The 18329-nt window shown below is 43.0% G+C and overlaps 1 long non-coding RNA gene across 1 annotated transcript; it reads right to left on the reverse strand.

Moving 5' to 3' along the window:
- Positions 1-925: 925 nt before the first annotated feature.
- LOC140112374 (uncharacterized) lies at positions 926-9248 on the reverse strand. Its single transcript, XR_011852642.1, has 3 exons — positions 9179-9248; positions 6645-6684; positions 926-990 (listed from the first exon to the last, which is right to left on the reverse strand). It is a non-coding gene; the product is annotated as an uncharacterized lncRNA (long non-coding RNA).
- Positions 9249-18329: the final 9081 nt, after the last annotated feature.

Genomic DNA, 18329 nt, shown 5'->3' on the forward strand with positions numbered 1-18329 from the left:
GTGGGCCTTATAATAACTCTGTTCCCCTTTGAATCTGGAGGAAAATCCTTTGTGAATCCATATGCGTATCATACAAAGATGATTTCTCTGCTCGAAGGCAGAGTAAACTGAAGAAAGTTTCTGTGTGGGATATCCACATGTGAACAAGGGTCCTAAAAAAATCATTATTGGGGCCAGTCACATAAAGGGGCGCTCCCTGCAGAGCTAGTACTGCTCCCATGCACTTCCTGTGTGTGTCCAAAAACACAGGAAACCAGAGGGAAGGTCAATTACTAGGATTTAGCATGTGATTGGCTCAGCTGCGCCCACTAGTGTTTTCTGTGGTGCTCTGCAGCAGGTAGATGTCGTCCCAGAGAGGCAAGGAGGGGGCAAAGAGCGGTACGCTGCCTTAAAATTGTGAATTTTTGGATGAACTGGAAAAATAAAAGTTGCCTAAACTAATAACTGAACTTTCCAAAACTATCTGGTGAGGCGTAACCAGCATCTAAAATATAATTTTGCGTAATATGGGCCACAGATCTGGCACAATTTACAAAGTGAATTTGATTGCCGATTCTGTCTTAGTTATGTGATGGTCACGTGGTGGGGAGAACCCCTTTACGACTAAAAACCCCTTTAAGACTAAAAAGTGTGGAAGACCTGCAGCGATTTCTGCGGCACAAAAAATATATCCATTTGGGATAATTTTTGAGAAAATGTGTAAAAAATGAAGATGACCGGTGTCACTTTCCAGCCTTTAAAGGGGTGGTCCTGATCTAATAAACATGGCTGCTTTGTTCCCAAAACAGCGCCTCGCCTGACCATGGCATGTGCCGGTATTGCAGGTCAGTGATGGGGCTGTTTATGACAGACGGAAGCCATGTTTATTAAGAGTTAATTTCTTAGCATTAGCCATTGATTCGCTATGATCCCTGCGGCGTCTCACCTGCTCGCTGTTTTGACCGAACAGTTTTTCTTGTGCCCTCGATCGGAACGCGTATCACGTAGAAGCTGAAAAGAGAAAAAAAGTAAAAAGTCAATGTCCATTCCTTCTCACCTAAAATCTTTGATTTAAAGGGAACCTGTCAGGAAAAATAACCCACACTAATTAAACATATCTTTGAAAACTGCCACTAAACAGCAATACAACTATCCTCATATTGTTATGCCTGTTTGTAAATTTACTCCCGATCTGCGAAAACTCATATTGTTCTAGCTCCGCCACCGCCTCCAGCTTCCTGACTGACAAGGAGCTTGTTTCCGCCAAGTGAACTCAGCTCTGCCCCATCATTCACACCGTATCACTTGCTAAAAAGAATTCCTAAAAGAGGGGTAAACTAGGGGATTGAGAGAGGCACTGGCTGTTTGCGATTGGCTGAAGACAAATTTCCCTTTCCCACTGGAATCCTCTGAGCAGGAAGGACATAAATATGCCGGATACAGCTCGGAAAAAATGAGATGACTGAACTCACAAGGGAGTCATTTGCATATATGGAGATTCTACTTTACAAAATCACTGTGGAAAATTTGAGGCATGAAGTAGAACAATATAGGGATAGTTGTACAGCTATAACGTAATAGCAGTATTCAGAGATATGTTACGTTATCATGGAGTGGTTTAAGAAACACGTTCCCTTTGTCTACACCCAAAAATTTTGGACAAGTCGGTGGTTAGCAAGAATTATGATGGCGCTATTAGAGACAATGGAAGCCATTGCATATTAGCTCCTATAAAATGTCGGATGTATACAATGTGTGAAATCGGCTTTACTAATATTTCATACTGGCCACTGCTACTCATGTATGGAATATTCTCCTCGGCTCCGGTCATGGAGACACTTTACATTCCTCATACTTATGGTAATGTGTGACAGAGGACGACGAGCTTTTGCATTCTGTAAGAATATTCTAAATATCGCGCCGCGTTGTCTTATGGACACGTTGACATATAATATCACTGCTAGACGTCTCGGACATGTAGATGGAGAGCCCCTCCGCACAGAGGAGAGACGAGGGGCTTATCACACTCCCATATCTGGAGGAGACGCCGCTCCTGATCGCCGGATCCGGTGTCACATTGGACGGTGTCATAGTCAATCTTTACCAAAGTTACACTCAAGGACGTAGAGGGGGGGGGGGGGGGTTGGTGATAGGAGATCTTTACCTTTTAGATTTTACAATCTTATGGAACTTCGATTATGGAATTATCAAAGAAATTCTATAATTATGAAAGACTTCCCGTTAGTTGGACATGTGGCTTTACCACTTTCTCATATAAAATGGTCACGCAAGTGAAGAGCAAAGGTGTCTGAAGCCCCCGGCAGTCTCGCATCACGTGGCATCACATAAACGTGGCTGCTTCAGACCATTAATGGCCACCGTGGTGCTCAGCAGTGGACAGCAATAAGCTGCACACTTCATTGGTATGATTCACCCTGCTGCAAATAAAGACCAGCAGGGGGCAGCAGACATGAAGAGGCATTAGTGCATGCTGGGTCCTACAAGAATCTGACATCTGCTAATTGTACCCTTAACCCTGTGACCTGCCCGTCCTCTAACCCGACGTCAGATATGAGACATGAGAGTCCCTGCCCAACTACTACAGAATAATTCATTGTAAAACATGGATCTCACATGGATCTAATATCAATCTATTACACCCAATACAAAGGGAAAAAGCTGCCGCTGCCAGATCACCAAGTAAGACGTGTAGATTCACTATGGACTCTCTGTGCAGAATTATCCATCTATCTATCAATCTACTTCACATTCACAAACCTATGTCACATTTATCTCATCTCTATGAGTGATATATATATATATTTTTTTTTTCCCCTCTAAACTATAATCTCTGTACTGCTAATATACATTAGGAATATCCAAGCTTCAAAAATGATAGATAGATATGAGATAGATATGAGATAGATATGAGATAGATAGATAGATATGACATAGATATGAGATAGATAGATATGAGATAGATATGAGATAGATAGATAGATAGATAGATATGAGATAGATAGATAGATAGATAGATAGATAGATAGATAGATAGATAGATAGATACGAGATAGATAGATTGATACGAGATAGATAGATAGATATGAGATAGATAGATAGATATGAGATAGATAGATATGAGATAGATACAGTATATACTCGAGTATAAGCCGACCCAAGTATAAGCCGAGGCCCCTAATTTTACCACAAAAACCTGGTAAAACCTATATATTTTTTACTCGAGTATAAGCCGAGTTTGGGTTTTCAGCACATATAAGGTAGATAGATATGAGATAGATAGATAGATATGAGATAGATAGATATGAGATAGATAGATAGATAGATATGAGATAGATAGATATGAGATAGATAGATAGATAGATAGATAGATATGAGATAGATAGATAGATAGATAGATAGATATGAGATAGATAGATAGGAGATAGATAGATAGATATGAGATAGATAGATAGATAGATAGATAGATATGAGATAGATAGATAGATAGATATGAGATAGATAGATAGATAGATAGATAGATAGATATGAGATAGATAGATATGAGATAGATATGAGATAGATAGATAGATAGATAGATATGAGATAGATAGATAGATAGATAGATAGATAGATAGATAGATAGATATGAGATAGATAGATAGATAGATATGAGATAGATAGATATGAGATAGATAGATATGAGATAGATAGATAGATAGATAGATATGAGATAGATAGATAGATAGATAGATAGATATGAGATAGATAGATAGATAGATAGATAGATAGATATGAGATAGATAGATAGATAGATAGATAGATATGAGATAGATAGATAGATAGATATGAGATAGATAGATATGAGATAGATAGATATGAGATAGATAGATAGATAGATAGATAGATAGATAGATAGATATGAGATAGATAGATAGATAGATAGATATGAGATAGATAGATAGATAGATAGATAGATAGATAGATAGATATGAGATAGATATGAGATAGATAGATATGAGATAGATAGATAGATAGATATGAGATAGATATGAGATAGATAGGTAGATAGATAGATAGATATGAGATAGATATGAGATATATAGATAGATAGATATGAGATAGATAGATAGATATGAGATAGATAGATAGATTATAGAAATATACAGTGACACCTCTCCCGCAATATATACAAATAAATTGCTACATGGCAGGGTAAAAACAGTCATATGGGACAATTATTTACTCAAGAAATATCTTTGTCTTCTAAAATTAACCTAAATGTCATAACTTTAGATTGAAAGTGCAGAAGGGACAATTTAATTTTTTATTATTTTTTTTCCCAAAAATATATTAAAAAGATGAAAAGTTCTGTATAGACCTAAACCCGTATCTACTATATTTAGTGAAAATTATTTCTCCATGTAAGAAACCCCTTCCTGTTCTTCCTGGCTCCTTGCCGTGCAATGGATATCGGGGAGAGATGAGTAAAGATGGAAGGTGATAGGCGACAGCCGGAGAAGGCTCCTCTCTGCCCCTGTGAGGCTGGGCGCACATTATACCAGGCAGCCGTCAGAGGAGACGCCGGACACCTTTATCTTAGATGTGATGAAGGATCGCCCTTTCGCTCTTAGAATTTAAAACACCGGGAAATGTCATGTATAAATATACAAACAATAATGGGCTGATTTATGAGAATACAGTGCACTCCACTGGCCAGGAATACAAAGGACACGCTGCTCGGGAGAGACACTGAGCCGCTGACCTGCATCCAGTCTAAGGGGTTAATAACACTGAGCCGCTGATCTGCATCCAGTCTAAGGGGTTAATAACACTGAGCGGCTGACCTGCATCCAGTCTAAGGGGTTAATAACACTGAGCGGCTGACCTGCATCCAGTCTAAGGGGTTAATAACACCCAGCTGCTGACCTGTATCCAGTCTAAGGGGTTAATAACACTGAGCGGCTGACCTGCATCCAGTCTAAGGGGTTAATAACACTGAGCTGCTGACCTGCATCCAGTCTAAGGGGTTAATAACACCCAGCTGCTGACCTGTATCCAGTCTAAGGGGTTAATAACACTGAGCGGCTGACCTGCATCCAGTCTAAGGGGTTAATAACACTGAGCGGCTGACCTGCATCCAGTCTAAGGGGTTAATAACACTGAGCCGCTGACCTGCATCCAGTCTAAGGGGTTAATAACACTGAGCGGCTGACCTGCATCCAGTCTAAGGGGTTAATATCACTGAGTGGCTGACCTGCATCCAGTCTAAGGGGTTAATAACACCCAGCTGCTGACCTGTATCCAGTCTAAGGGGTTAATAACACTGAGCGGCTGACCTGCATCCAGTCTAAGGGGTTAATATCACTGAGTGGCTGACCTGCATCCAGTCTAAGGGGTTAACAACACTGAGTGGCTGACCTGCATCCAGTCTAAGGGGTTAATAACACTGAGCGGCTGATCTGCATCCAGCCTAAGGGGTTAATAACACTGAGCGGCTGACCTGCATCCAGGCTAAGGGGTTAATAACACTGAGCGGCTGACCTGCATCCAGGCTAAGGGGTTAATAACACTGAGTGGCTGACCTGCATCCAGTCTAAGGGGTTAATATCACTGAGTGGCTGACCTGCATCCAGTCTAAGGGGTTAATAACACCCAGCTGCTGACCTGTATCCAGTCTAAGGGGTTAATAACACCTGAGCAGCTGATCTGCATCCAGTCTAAGGGGTTAATAACACCAGAGCGGCTGACCTTAGTCTAAGGGGTTAATAATGGACGCCACATTATTACTATTGGATTCTTTGAAGTTTCCAGTTGCATCCTTCTTTGTGCTGTTCACCCCAGACTCCTGGTTCTGGACATAAGTCAGCGAGTCCTACAGGATAGCAAAAAACCCAAAGGTGCCACCACCGGGGGCGCTCTACCTCCTGGGTCATCCGAAAAATTTGCCAATAGCTCCAAGACATCTCCCTGGAAGGGGAACTTTTACTATTTATAATCTTTGCCCCTGTAAAGGAATTAAAGGACATATCTGTGGCCGCACAGTATGTGATGTTAAAGGGGTTGTCCAAAGGTTAAAAAAAAATAAATAAAATGGCTGCTTTCTTCAAATTACACCCCCGCACCTAACCATGGTCAGTGCTGGTACTGCAGCTCTATAGAAATGAATGGAGCTTAGTTGCAATACCACGCACCACCTATGGTCAGGAGTGGCGCTGTTTCTTTTAGAAAGCAGCTATGTTTTCCAACCCCTTTAATCCTGCCTACTCAAAGGCACATGCTGCTAATTTGCATATTTTAACAAGTACTTTTAGAGAAAGAGAGACCATAAAAGGGAATTTAAAATACGGATCCTGCATCAACATGAACAGAGGAATCCGCTTATACAGGTGCATTCACGACTGCAGATTTCCTTTAGAATAATAATTCTTTATATAGCGCACACCTATTCCGCAGCGCTGCACAGCGCTTCCCAAATCAGTCCCTGTTCCCAATGGGGCTCACAATCTAATCAACCTACCAGTATGTTTTTGGAGTGTGGGAGGAAACCGGAGGACCCGGAGGAAACCCACACAAACACGTCAGAGGCATCAGAAGCCCCTTACATAAGAAGAGTATTTGGTACCCGATACAATGTAACATTTCCCAACGACAGTAACCCCACTCACCGGACTGTGATCCTTTCTCGTTCCAGGACTGAACCAGTGGCTTCGGAGAAGGGGGGGGGGGAAAAAAAAAGTTAAAATAAAAAAAATTAAAAAGAAAATAAAAATACATAACAAGGACACACGTTAATATAATCACTTCAATGATTCAAAATATCCAATACGGGCGGTCCCCTACTTAAGGACACCCGACTTACAGACGACCCCTAGTTACAGATGGAACACTCTGCTCACTATGACCTCTCTGGATGTTACTATAGTCCCAGGCTGCAATGATCAGCTGTAAGGTGTCTGTAATGAAGCTTTATTGATAATCCTTGGTCCCATTACAGCAAAAAATGTTTAAATTCCAATTGACACCGGGGACAATATTTTTTTTGTCTGGATCTACAATTACAAAATATACAGTTTCCACTTACATACAAATTCAACTTAAGAACAAACCTCCGGACCCTATCTTCTACGTAACCCGGGGACTGCCTGTATCAGATTTTTGGGAACCAGAAATGTGTTCAAAGTCGTTGTCACCTTCCTTCCCCCACTCCCCGCTTATGGACCATACCAATGACATCACATCAGGGGGGGGGGGGGGTGTCAATGAGCACCAGGTACACCCCCCGCTGTGTGCCTTGCTCCTATTTATGGGATAGGTTTGTACTATAACCATATAAGTAAAATCGCCCTCTTCCCGGGAGATAATTTGTCGGCCACGTTGTGGCTTTTTCCGCACAAGATTAAGGAAAGTTCCCGATTTAAGAGCTGGGAAGGAGCGAAGATTGAAGCACTTGTCCGCGTTTCGCAGTATATATTGGATTTGCAATCATGTAAAAGCGCAGCCTCGTGAGGAACACGTATTGGATTTGTAATAAAGTAAAAACATCTCGGCCCCGGGAAGGGGACAGATTATGGCGGCTGAACACTTCCAAGACGCGTCGAAGATGTTTTCACGCGCGTCCGGCCAAGTCTCACGTTCTCAGGTGACGCCAATCGTGTATGTGTATGGGGAGTAGGGAACATCAATCCCACATGTGAGGGGTGGCTGTAGGTGTATCCTCCCCTCAGTCATCACTGGTGTAATAATGGGTTAACCAACCATTCACTAATCCAAAAAAAATTGAAAGCCACGCCTCCAGCGCCTCCTCTCGGATAGTGGCCTGTAGGACAATGCCCAACCCTTTATCCAGACTTTTAAACGACACCTACCACCAGGATGAAGGATTGTAAACCAAGCATACTGACACACTGGTGTGCGCCCGCTCTAGCAGGATCTGTGCTTCATCTTCTAATGTCCTTATATTAATAGGAAAAAAGTTGGAAATATTATGCAAATGAGCCTTAAGGGCTCCAGGCTCCATTGACATCTATGGAGCCCGAAGCCATTCAGGGTCATTTGCATATTTTCTAAGACCTTTTTTTTTTGTAAAAACAAAGCCCTAAAAAGCTGAAAGAAAAGCAGAACCCGAGAGAGTGGGAACACAGCAGTACGTCAGTGTGTTTGGTTTACAATCCTTCATCCTGGTGGTAGCGGTCCTTTAAAGGCTTATTCTGGGATTGTAAAGTTGTGTTTTTTTTTTTTAAATGAGTGAGAACGCAAGTTAACACATAAATTACGCATAAATCCACAGTTTTCCAAGAGGCTATTACGTCAAAATAAGGGTATTAGTAGAAAAAAGACTTGAGGACGATAAAAGCCAAAGTAAGTGGAGAAGGAAGCCTTTTACTCGGGACACGATATGTTACGTTGTTACTTAGTCAATTTATGAAAAGCCGTTCAAAACTTTGATGGAGCCGGATGCCATAAGAGTCAACGGGTACGACTCCTACACAATGCGGTCTATGGTGCCCCAAATTTGTGACCTTGAAAGGTGCTAAGGGGGGGGGGGTCATTATTTTGGTTCGCGAAGGAGAAGCCTGAGCAGCGGCCCCCTCTGGCATTCCCTTCCAGCCATTTTGCTGCTGCCGATTCCCGCGTAGAAGCCGGTTAGCGGGAAGGCTCTTTTGTTATAGCTGTAAGTTCATGAGAATTGATGCTAGTCATTAATCTCAGATGCAGAACCCTAGTCAAATGCTTTGTGAAAGTCCAAGTTTGACATCCACATTATTCCCCCAGTCAACCGTATCTTATTCCAACGCGCGGCATAATTAATTGCTCCTGCGTTTAACCACTGAACTGGCTATATTTGTAGGGGATGTAAAGTGCTCTGACCTTTTGCATAAAAATTCTGAATCCCAAAGGACAGATAACAATACGGCAATAAAAGAGGGGGGGGGTGCGGGGGGATCACAACAGATTTATTCGCGGCAGGTGACCCACTTTCGCCAATCGATACCTCTTACAGGACCAGGGGTCTGACGCTGTAGCTGCTTACAAAATATGATTTGTGACGGTGTGAATTATAAGACGCCGGCTCGGAATTATAATGTACGAGATGGAAGTGAAGTGCGGGGGTTTAACCCGTTCTGGTCCAAGATGAGCTCTAGCACCTAAGTGTCTGGAACAAACCATCTAGACAGGAGGCCGATTGTAGAGAACTTACTCGTGATGATGAGGATCCGGTGGGAAGTGTACCAGCCGTTCATTGGTGCTGGACCCGGGGCTACTGATCTGCAGAGAAATCACAAATTGATGCATACATTAAAATAATTCGTAGAGGATAATATGGAAAATGATAAGAAAAACGTAGTTCAAGATAACCTCAAGTTTATACAATCTGGAGCACATCAAATACTGAAAGGACTTCTAGCAAAGACAGGGAGAGCCCCGATTACCCCACCCACACATTATTGACAATAGTCCTGATCACCCCGCCCACAAGCAGTGATCGGTAAGGAGAGTCCTGATTACTCTGCCCACACAGTGATTGGTAAGGAGAATCCTGATTACTCTGCCCACACAGTGATTGACAGGAAGTATCCCGATTAACCCACCCACACACAGTGAGAATTTTGTTTACTCTTCCCATGCAGTGTTTGGCAGTGAGAGTCCTAATTACTCCGCCCAGAGACAGTGATTGTCAATGAGAGTCCTAATTACTTTGCCCACAAACAGTGATTGGTAGTAAGAGTCCTGATTACCCCACCCACACACAGTGATTGGCAGTGAGAGTCCTGATTACTCTTCCCACACACAGTGATTGGCAGTGAGAGTTCTGATTACTCCGCCCACACACAGTGATTGGCAGTGAGAGTTCTGATTACTCTGCCCATACAAGGAGTCTAAATTAAGGAATCTGTAACATGTCTTGGCTTCAGCAGATAAACCTTAGAGAACTGTAATGTAGCTTCCTTGGAGCGGCCTCATCGCTTGGCTGTAATCATGATGGTTGTAGAATTAGGAGGCCATTATTTGCTCGGTCTAGTGCTGTGCGGAGTTCCTCCTGCTGTGTATAAATTGCTGCTCAGGAGCCCAGTTGACCGTTTGTCTCCGTCTAAACAGGCCGGGGAGCAGCTCCGCAAACTAAATGATGCTTGAGGGCAGAGAGCAAATATCTTCTCTAGTGTTGTTGGAATTTGAGTGTTATTAAAGCCAAATTATCATAATTGTAAAATGACCGGATAGAGCGGCAGTTGTTATAAGGGAGAACTTTTCGAGATGTCAACCAAAAAAAAAACCCAGAAGATCCTCTCAACGTAACACTACTACACATACAGCTGTACATCTTGTCTGATTCCAGCACCACGTCCATGACTACTACCAGCAGATGATTCATGCACCCTAGATCCAAGTGATGACCTTCAACAAGGTCCTAGCACTGCAGCCCGGGATCTGCTGCAGCATTCGGGTTGCTAAGGCAAATACTGCTCGAAGGGGACATCAGGCTTAGAGAAGGCATGTGGGAATGGGGACAGCCCACACCAAAATTGATTGCAGTAGGAACCAGCCTTAATTTAGATGGAGAAGGTTGTAGAGTTGTGGTGGTAGGGAAATGGGGAAGGGTTGACCGAGGTAGGTCGTCATAAAAATCACTGTATGAAACCGACCAGTCAATAAGGTTTCTGGCAGCAATTAGGCTACATGTGTGCCCAGTTTAAGGACCAAAACAGAACGAAGAATGTGGTCGGTCTGTGAATCACAGCCCATGGGCTGGCCAGAATTCATGGACTAAACACAGTGATACAAAATGCAAGGAGTCCCTCCTTCCTGCGAATCAGCAGAACCAACCATAATCATGACTCTACATCACTCCAAATTAGATTGTGTTTTGCGGTTTCTTTCAGTTGTAGTGTTGGGTTGGGCCCACCGGAGGATCATCCGATTCTCTGGTGGGCCAGTCAGACACAGTGTCAGAGAAATATTAGTGCACACAACCTAAGGTAGGGAATTTTCTTATTATTGACCAGATCACTAAACCCAGATAAGAAAAAAATTATAAAAGAAAAACAAAACAAAAGTAGACATTTATGGACCAGATTCCTTTGTAATGGTAAAGCACATTTAATTTATTATTTTAAAAAAATTATATTATAACTTATTAGAAGCAAATGTTGTTAATACATTCTTTTTCTTGTTTTTCTTTTGTTTTAACTAAAAACTTTTTTCAAACTTATTACAAAAAAATAAATTTTAAGTTTTTTTGGAATTTTTTTTTGGAGTTTCTAAATTTGGATTATTTATTTGTAAAAAAAAAAAAAAAAAAAAATTCAAATGTAAAATCTAAAAAATTTAAATTCCACAAAAATAATAACTCCACCCTCCAACGGGAAAAAAAATAAAAAATGACAAGGAGAGATGGACAATTAAATTAGCTGCCAGTTACATTGGCCGGGAATTGAAACCCAAACCTTGAAGCCGGCGCTCCGCTGCAGAGTTACATCCTGGATTAATCTGAAAATGAAGTTTTCATGCTATTCCGGTGGGTATCCCAGGAATCCAGTAATCCATTTTCTCCAGCGAGTGTTGCCTATGTCATGCTTTGTTAGAGGTCCCATGATCACATTATGGCATGGAGGAGCTGACACTTTTATTCGGTTTGTGCTCTCTGCTATGTACAGGCCCCTGATTTCCTGCGCCGGGGCTGCTGACAACCCTTTCCACGCTGTATTAATCTTGTTTACTGACTTATCTTGATCCGAATATCAGAAAAGTGAACTTTTTTATCTCTTGCAGAGAATAAACACGCTGTTGACAGAGGCAGAAGCTATTTTCTGCTTTTAAATTGCTTGTTTACTCTCAGCATTTTCTTTACGAGAGGCCGAGAAAAAAAAAGAAAGTTTAGAGTCTCGAAGCCGGAGAGGAGAAGGCGCTATGTACCCGTCTCCTGACCGCCAGTCGTTACCATCAGCGGGAGCGTGGACAATGTAATAACTTGGTAAATACTTCTCCCCACTCGTTTTATGGTAATTTGTCTCGGCCTCCTTTCACATCCAGAGCTGCTTTAAAAATTCAGGTGGTTGCTCCGGGAAATCGGCATCGGGTAACCAGACTTCACCGACGCCTGGCTAACCTCTACCACCTCCACCAAGTGTCATCTGCGGACAGCAGGTTTTAGAGAAACGCTCTGTTATACACAACAGGCTTTTATTGTTTCAGTCCATTAGGTCATCTCTAAGATATTCCCACTTTAATATTGTATGATAAAGAGGCAGTTGGTGTACTCGAGACTTGCCCAGAGAACTCCCCTACATAACTTCCCTCTGCTTAGTCATGCCTGCTTCTCACGAATCTCCTGAGATAGTGGGTAGTAGTCCAGACAGGAATAGCAGTGTTCCAAATGCCGAGTCAGGGTGCACCAACTGCCTCATTAGCATACGGATTCAAATGGGAATTTCTCAGGAATTTTTTTTTTTCCTAAATGGTGCATTTCTCTACAACCATCTGCCAACAGATTAAACCACTTGGGAAAGGTGGTAGACTCCCCTTAGTTAGTTCATCGATATCAATATCCTTTATATTATTGCTATCATTAGCTTTTTTTCTAGGGAAAAGTGAGTGCACTCGACCTCAAGGTCATGCCCCTGTTGCACTGGGATGAAGTGAACCTTTTTTTTTTTTTTTTTTTTAAGGTTGACACAAGATTAAATTTTGTCCTCTATCCACAGAATTGTGAGGTAGATCTTTGGGGATTACCACCAATCATTTGAAATGGGGATCCGGTTAGCCTGAAAGAAATGAATGAACTGCCGCACCATTCATTTTGTATCTTTAAGAGATACAAGAGCAGGAACCATGTTCCATTCATTCATGGGAACCACCATTATTGTGATTCTCAGAAATGGGACCCTTACCAATCATTTAATGATTGCCTATCTTTGCCTATTTATGGTTACCCTTTGTAGGGGATTACACCAAGAAGAAGTGTTATCGACAGAATGCAAAGTAACATGCCGATCATTGGGGTTCAAAGCTCTAAATGGGGTCTCATTTTTCGGGCAGGTCACGGGTCACCATATTTATCATCTATGGGATCGACAGAGATCCCTACACTGACCATTCATTCGGACGAACGGGAGCATTTTGGTGATTAGTAGGGGTCCTTGACTTCTGGATAGGTTATAACAATCTTATAGTTTGGGATACAACGGTGAGGAACCACCCGAGGTCAAGAGAACCCTGGTCTCATCGTCACTGGTGCAGGACAATGGTGTAATGGTGCAGCAGGCGAGCATGCCTCTTGCCACTTCATTCAATGTCTATGGGAGTGACACAAGTTGCCAAGCACAGCATTTATAGATACGGAGCCTAAAAGGACCATCCAAGTGATTGATGAGGGTCCCAGTAGTTGGACTACCACCAAATTGTCCACAGAATCGGGATTGACAAAAACTCGGGTCAACACCTTTAAGTGTTCTGGGTGCAGTTCTTCAACACTTCCCACCAACGTATTTGTCTCCGACGTTCAAGCGGAGACGGCATAAATCCATTTCAATGATCCGCTCCACCATGACCTTTAAAACACGGGACCTGGAAACCTTCAGAACCCCCACCGTTTACCAAGGAAAGCCACCAGTCGCCCGCTTTATGTGTGCAATTTTCAATCTCGTCGTCCTTAAAAGCTGAAGCCAAACAATTCATCGGAAGTAGGCGATTCTTCTCTAACTTTACATCTAAACGCAACTCCCTTCTCGTGCCGGGGCGAGAGACAGTGAGTAATAAAGCAAATCTGAACGCAACCAAGTAAACTACAAACAACCTTGAAAGTAAAAAAAAGATGGAAACCTGGAGAACTTATTTGCTGGAGAACAATACGGTCCCCAGTGAGAAGGCCATTAGTAGCCTGCTCTCAGGAGAGCCGACGAGACAAGTCAGTACAAGTGAGAATGAATTGCTTTCCCTCTGCCGTGGGGGGTGGTCCTTTCCTATAGGGACAGACACGACTGAACTGCCACATCCAGAGAACTTCCTCGCACACTCGCCTGCGCCATCCCTGGCCTTTGCGTGATCTTGTCATTAGTCACTGAGCCGCTACAAGACGCAGGATATGTTGGCTTTTACGAGCAGGTTTAACAGGATTAATGAGAACTTGCTCGAGCTACATTGTAGGTCTCCTTGCCCATGCAGGCGGGCACTTGTTAATTATATACCTGGTGCCATGTCAAAAGATCTCCATATTAATTATACGGAACAAACTACTGCTGAAGTAAGACGCCGGATGAGCTGAACCACTTCTAGACTTGGACGCGGTGATCAAATTTGTATTCGTTTTAAGCGTTGGTGGATGACTCCTCTTGACTTGAAGGCCTCCAGCCAAATCTCAGGCCTCAACGTCCCTCAAACTTTCTTCATTTGCTGGAGGAATGTTCCAGCCAAGGAAACGTGTAATATATGATGGAAAAACGGTGGCTGAAACATGACGGTGCTTCATAGCCTCAAGTGAATATCACATGGTATCATTGACCAAGTTATGGAAGATGGTATTAGACCATTTGAGATGGGCGAGAGTGGTCCAAGAGACATGGACTGTGTGACGGACGAGTTCCTTCTAAACTGAGCAGCATAGTCATCTATATGACTGATCTTCCAGCCTGCCAAGACTCGACGGTTCCATACTCAACTGGTTCAGTGATGTAGTCGTAGTCAGAGCAATGGAAATCTCGATGATCAAGCTAGTTCATTTGAGTTTATCCATGGCCAGTCCAGTAAATGTGGACATCATGGGGCATGGGTTTTCGGAAAAACACACGGTGGTCTGAGTTGTCCCCAATCGTACAGAGACAACAATAATAGCCAGCTTTTAGACTGGGGTTCTTAGGGTCCAACATAGAAAATGACTTTGGGTGACCACCCCATTTAAACCTTTAAGAAAAAGACCGTATTTGCCCCCAAATAGGGTTGTCTACAGCTGAACCATTGGGGTTGGAGCAAAGGCCGATTTTCGGATCCTCTGGTGGACTAACCCAAAGCAGATCATAGGCCACTACTACTGGATCCCATGTCTTGTTGAGGACCGATGCGAGATCTCCTGCAAGTATCACTTGACCAAAGAAAATATGGGAAAATTAAAGAACTTTAGAAAACTTTGGATCTAGAATCCCCCTTTAAATTGAAGACTCATCCAGATGACATTATATGGAGGCACTATTAGTGCAGCAGGGTATGCAATATTGTAGACCCCAGCAGTTACGCTTTTTATCTTGACGCCGTTTTTGCCTCCTGTGGCCTACAGTCACAGACAATGTGGAATAAGACGTCCCTATCTGAGCTGAACACATTGCTGTTAGATGTTTCTAGATCCTCCTTAGGGGACGAGCTAATAACCAGCATCGGCAAAAGCAGTCGTGCTATGAGCGTCCCCTAGTGACTTGCAAGTTAGTTGTCGTATTGGGAATGGGGATGGACATCTAAAGGTTTGGAAGCTTAAATAGCCAACATTTCAACACATTTTGCATAATCATGTGACAAGTAATATTGTAATATATCTCATCAGAGGAAAGTCCTTCTTTCTCCTCTTACTTGGGCTCTTATTGTCCTCCCTCTATCTGAATTTCAATCTACTGAATTCCATCTTACTAACACGGCAGACAGAAGCTCACACTGGTGTCAGAAGAAGCAAAAGGGGGGGGGGGAGGCAATGAGTCACAGCAGCTAGGTCTGCATTCACTGGAAATAGGGGACTGATAGGGGACAAAGTTTAGCAAAGGCGAGCAATACTCTACTACACTCCTGAAAAAGTTCACAGGTTAGAAGAGGAGTAATCCGACCTTTGTGTATGTTGTTGATTTACATTTCAAGATTGTACTAAAGCGAGCATTGGGGTGCTCTGAGCAGACAGTGTTAGGTACAGTCCCTGGAGCGCTGTGCAGTAATACCTTTGTGTATGTGCTTAGTAGCAGCAGGACTGTAAAATATAGTTTCATTTTCCAGGATTGTAGCTTCTCCAAGTGCATTGGTGATGTGTCCACACACTGTTTTCCTGTGTGATCTCTGTAGACAGTGCTATGGAGAGATGCGTAATCATAACAGTGTATGTTGTTAGTAGCAGCAGGACTGTGAAATATGGATCTATATTCCAGCACTGTAGCTTCACCACGTGCACTGGGGACATATACTCACATTGAAGTGTTCTGTGCAGCAAATGTAAGCTATTGTCCCTGGAGAGCTTTGCATTAATAAGTTTGTTTGTGTTGTTAGTAGCAGCAGGACTGTGCAAAATTGATCGATATTCCTGGACAGTTTCTTCTGGAAGCGCATGTCCTCACTCTGTTGTGTTCTTAGTGTTCCAAAAAATAATTATTTCACAGTTTCTCCCCTCTGCTGCAGTATTTAACCAGAAACATGCTCAAGCTTGTATTTAGAGAACAGTTAAGGAGCTGTGGAGCAGTTCACTGCAGAGAACTAAGAGCACAACAGTGTGAGGACATGTCCCTATTGCAAAATCTAAAATCTGGAATATAGATTATGCATATTGAGAGTGTAAGGACAAAATTACGACCAATCCTTTTACAGTCCTGAATCGCTAAACTGCCCTTTTATTCCTGCAATACGAGTGTAGGGATACATTTAGGCAGATTGGATTGTCAGGATTCTAGAAAAGTTGGATTACCGCTGCACTTTCAAATTGCTTAAAGAAGAAGGCGACTCTAGTATGTTGCGGAGATCACACAAATTTGGGTTTTTCATTAAATATTGGCTGATCACACATGAGATAATTCCCAAACCTGAGAAGCTGTGGAGCGGACTATTCCATTTCCTCCTGGTTCGGGGGGATGGAAGAGACATTAGGTTTTGCTACGTCGTACCGTCCATCTTGGCTGCTGTCACCCTGGCCTGTCATCTCCCTGTCACTGTAATCCGAGGTGTGACGAGCTGAGCTTATTTCACACCAGAAATCAAATTCGGATTCCACCTGCCCTAAGTTTCCATTAAATTGTCTGAGGATACAAGGGAATGATAAAATACCGGCAACACGGACTGTCATGGCTCGGCATAAGCACTTTATTGTACAGGGGCACGGCTGACATGGTGACATACATCTCATACATCGAGGAATGGTCTTCAGTACATGCGAACACATCGAGAACAGGAGATAGTGAATGCATATAGATATAGTATGTGTATACATGGATATAGAAGAGTATGTGTATACATATAGAGGGAGTGCAGAGGTAGCTGTCATACAGAAGCCCTGGTGCAAAATGCATGGGGCTAGGTTACAGAACAATAAACCTCTTAAGCTTCTGGTTGGACACTACAGCTATCAGCTCATTGCAGCAAACTACTAAAGACCAGGAGAGTGTGAAAGTATATAAATTGAGTATGTGTTCACACAGTTATAAGTAGAGGGCAGAGAAGTTCTGGTGCCTAAAAAGTGTAAGGCTCAGTTACAGATCATGAAACAGCTTAGCTCAGTGGGGGTCATTTACTGAGGGCCCGATTCGTGTTTTCCCGACGTGTTACCCGAATATTTCCGATTTGCGCCGATTTTCCCTGTATTGCCCCGGGATTTTGGCGCACGCGATCGGATTGTGGCGCATCGGCGCCTGCATGCACGCGACGGAAACCGGGGGGAGTGGCCAAGCGAAAACCCGACAGATTCGGAAAAACCGCCGCATTTAAAACAATAAAAGTGTCGATTGGGACGCGCTTACCTTTACTCAGCCCGACTCGGTGAACTCCAGTGCGTTCAGATGCTTTTCAGCGCAGCAGCGCCACCTGGTGGACGGCGGAGGAACTACCTTGATGAATCCCGGCCGGACCCGAATCCTCCGCAGAGAACGCACCGCTGGATCGCGAACGAACCGGGTAAGTAAATATGCCCCAGTATGTTAAGCTGTAGTGTCCAATCAGGAGCCTGCTAGACACCAGGAGTGTTTAAAAGTCTACAGAAAGTGTACACATATAGCTATAGAGGGGGTGCAGAGGTAGCGGTTATACAGAAGACTTGGTGACAAAATAGCTTGAAGCCCAATTACAGATCATGAAAAACCTCTTAACTTTGTACACTGAGTTCACAGCTGTAGTGGCCAACCAGAAGCCTGCTAGAGACCAGAAGAGCGTGAAAGTATATATAAACAGTATGTGTAAAGGTAGCTGTCATACAAGAGCCCTTGTACTCAATGTGAGGCCCAGATCATTGAAAACTGCTTACAATGAGCTGATAAAAGGTTTCTGGTTGAACACTACAGCTACACCTAATGGGAGGGGCCTTGGAGAAGCTCAATGCAGAGGGCTAAGAGCACAGTCATGTTAAGACACATTTAAAAGCTACGATCATAGCACATAACAGCATTTTTCACAGTCCTTCTGCAACA

Source organism: Engystomops pustulosus, unplaced genomic scaffold, assembly GCF_040894005.1.
Source record: "Engystomops pustulosus unplaced genomic scaffold, aEngPut4.maternal MAT_SCAFFOLD_729, whole genome shotgun sequence".
In the NCBI taxonomy this organism is placed as follows: Eukaryota; Metazoa; Chordata; class Amphibia; order Anura; family Leptodactylidae; genus Engystomops; species Engystomops pustulosus.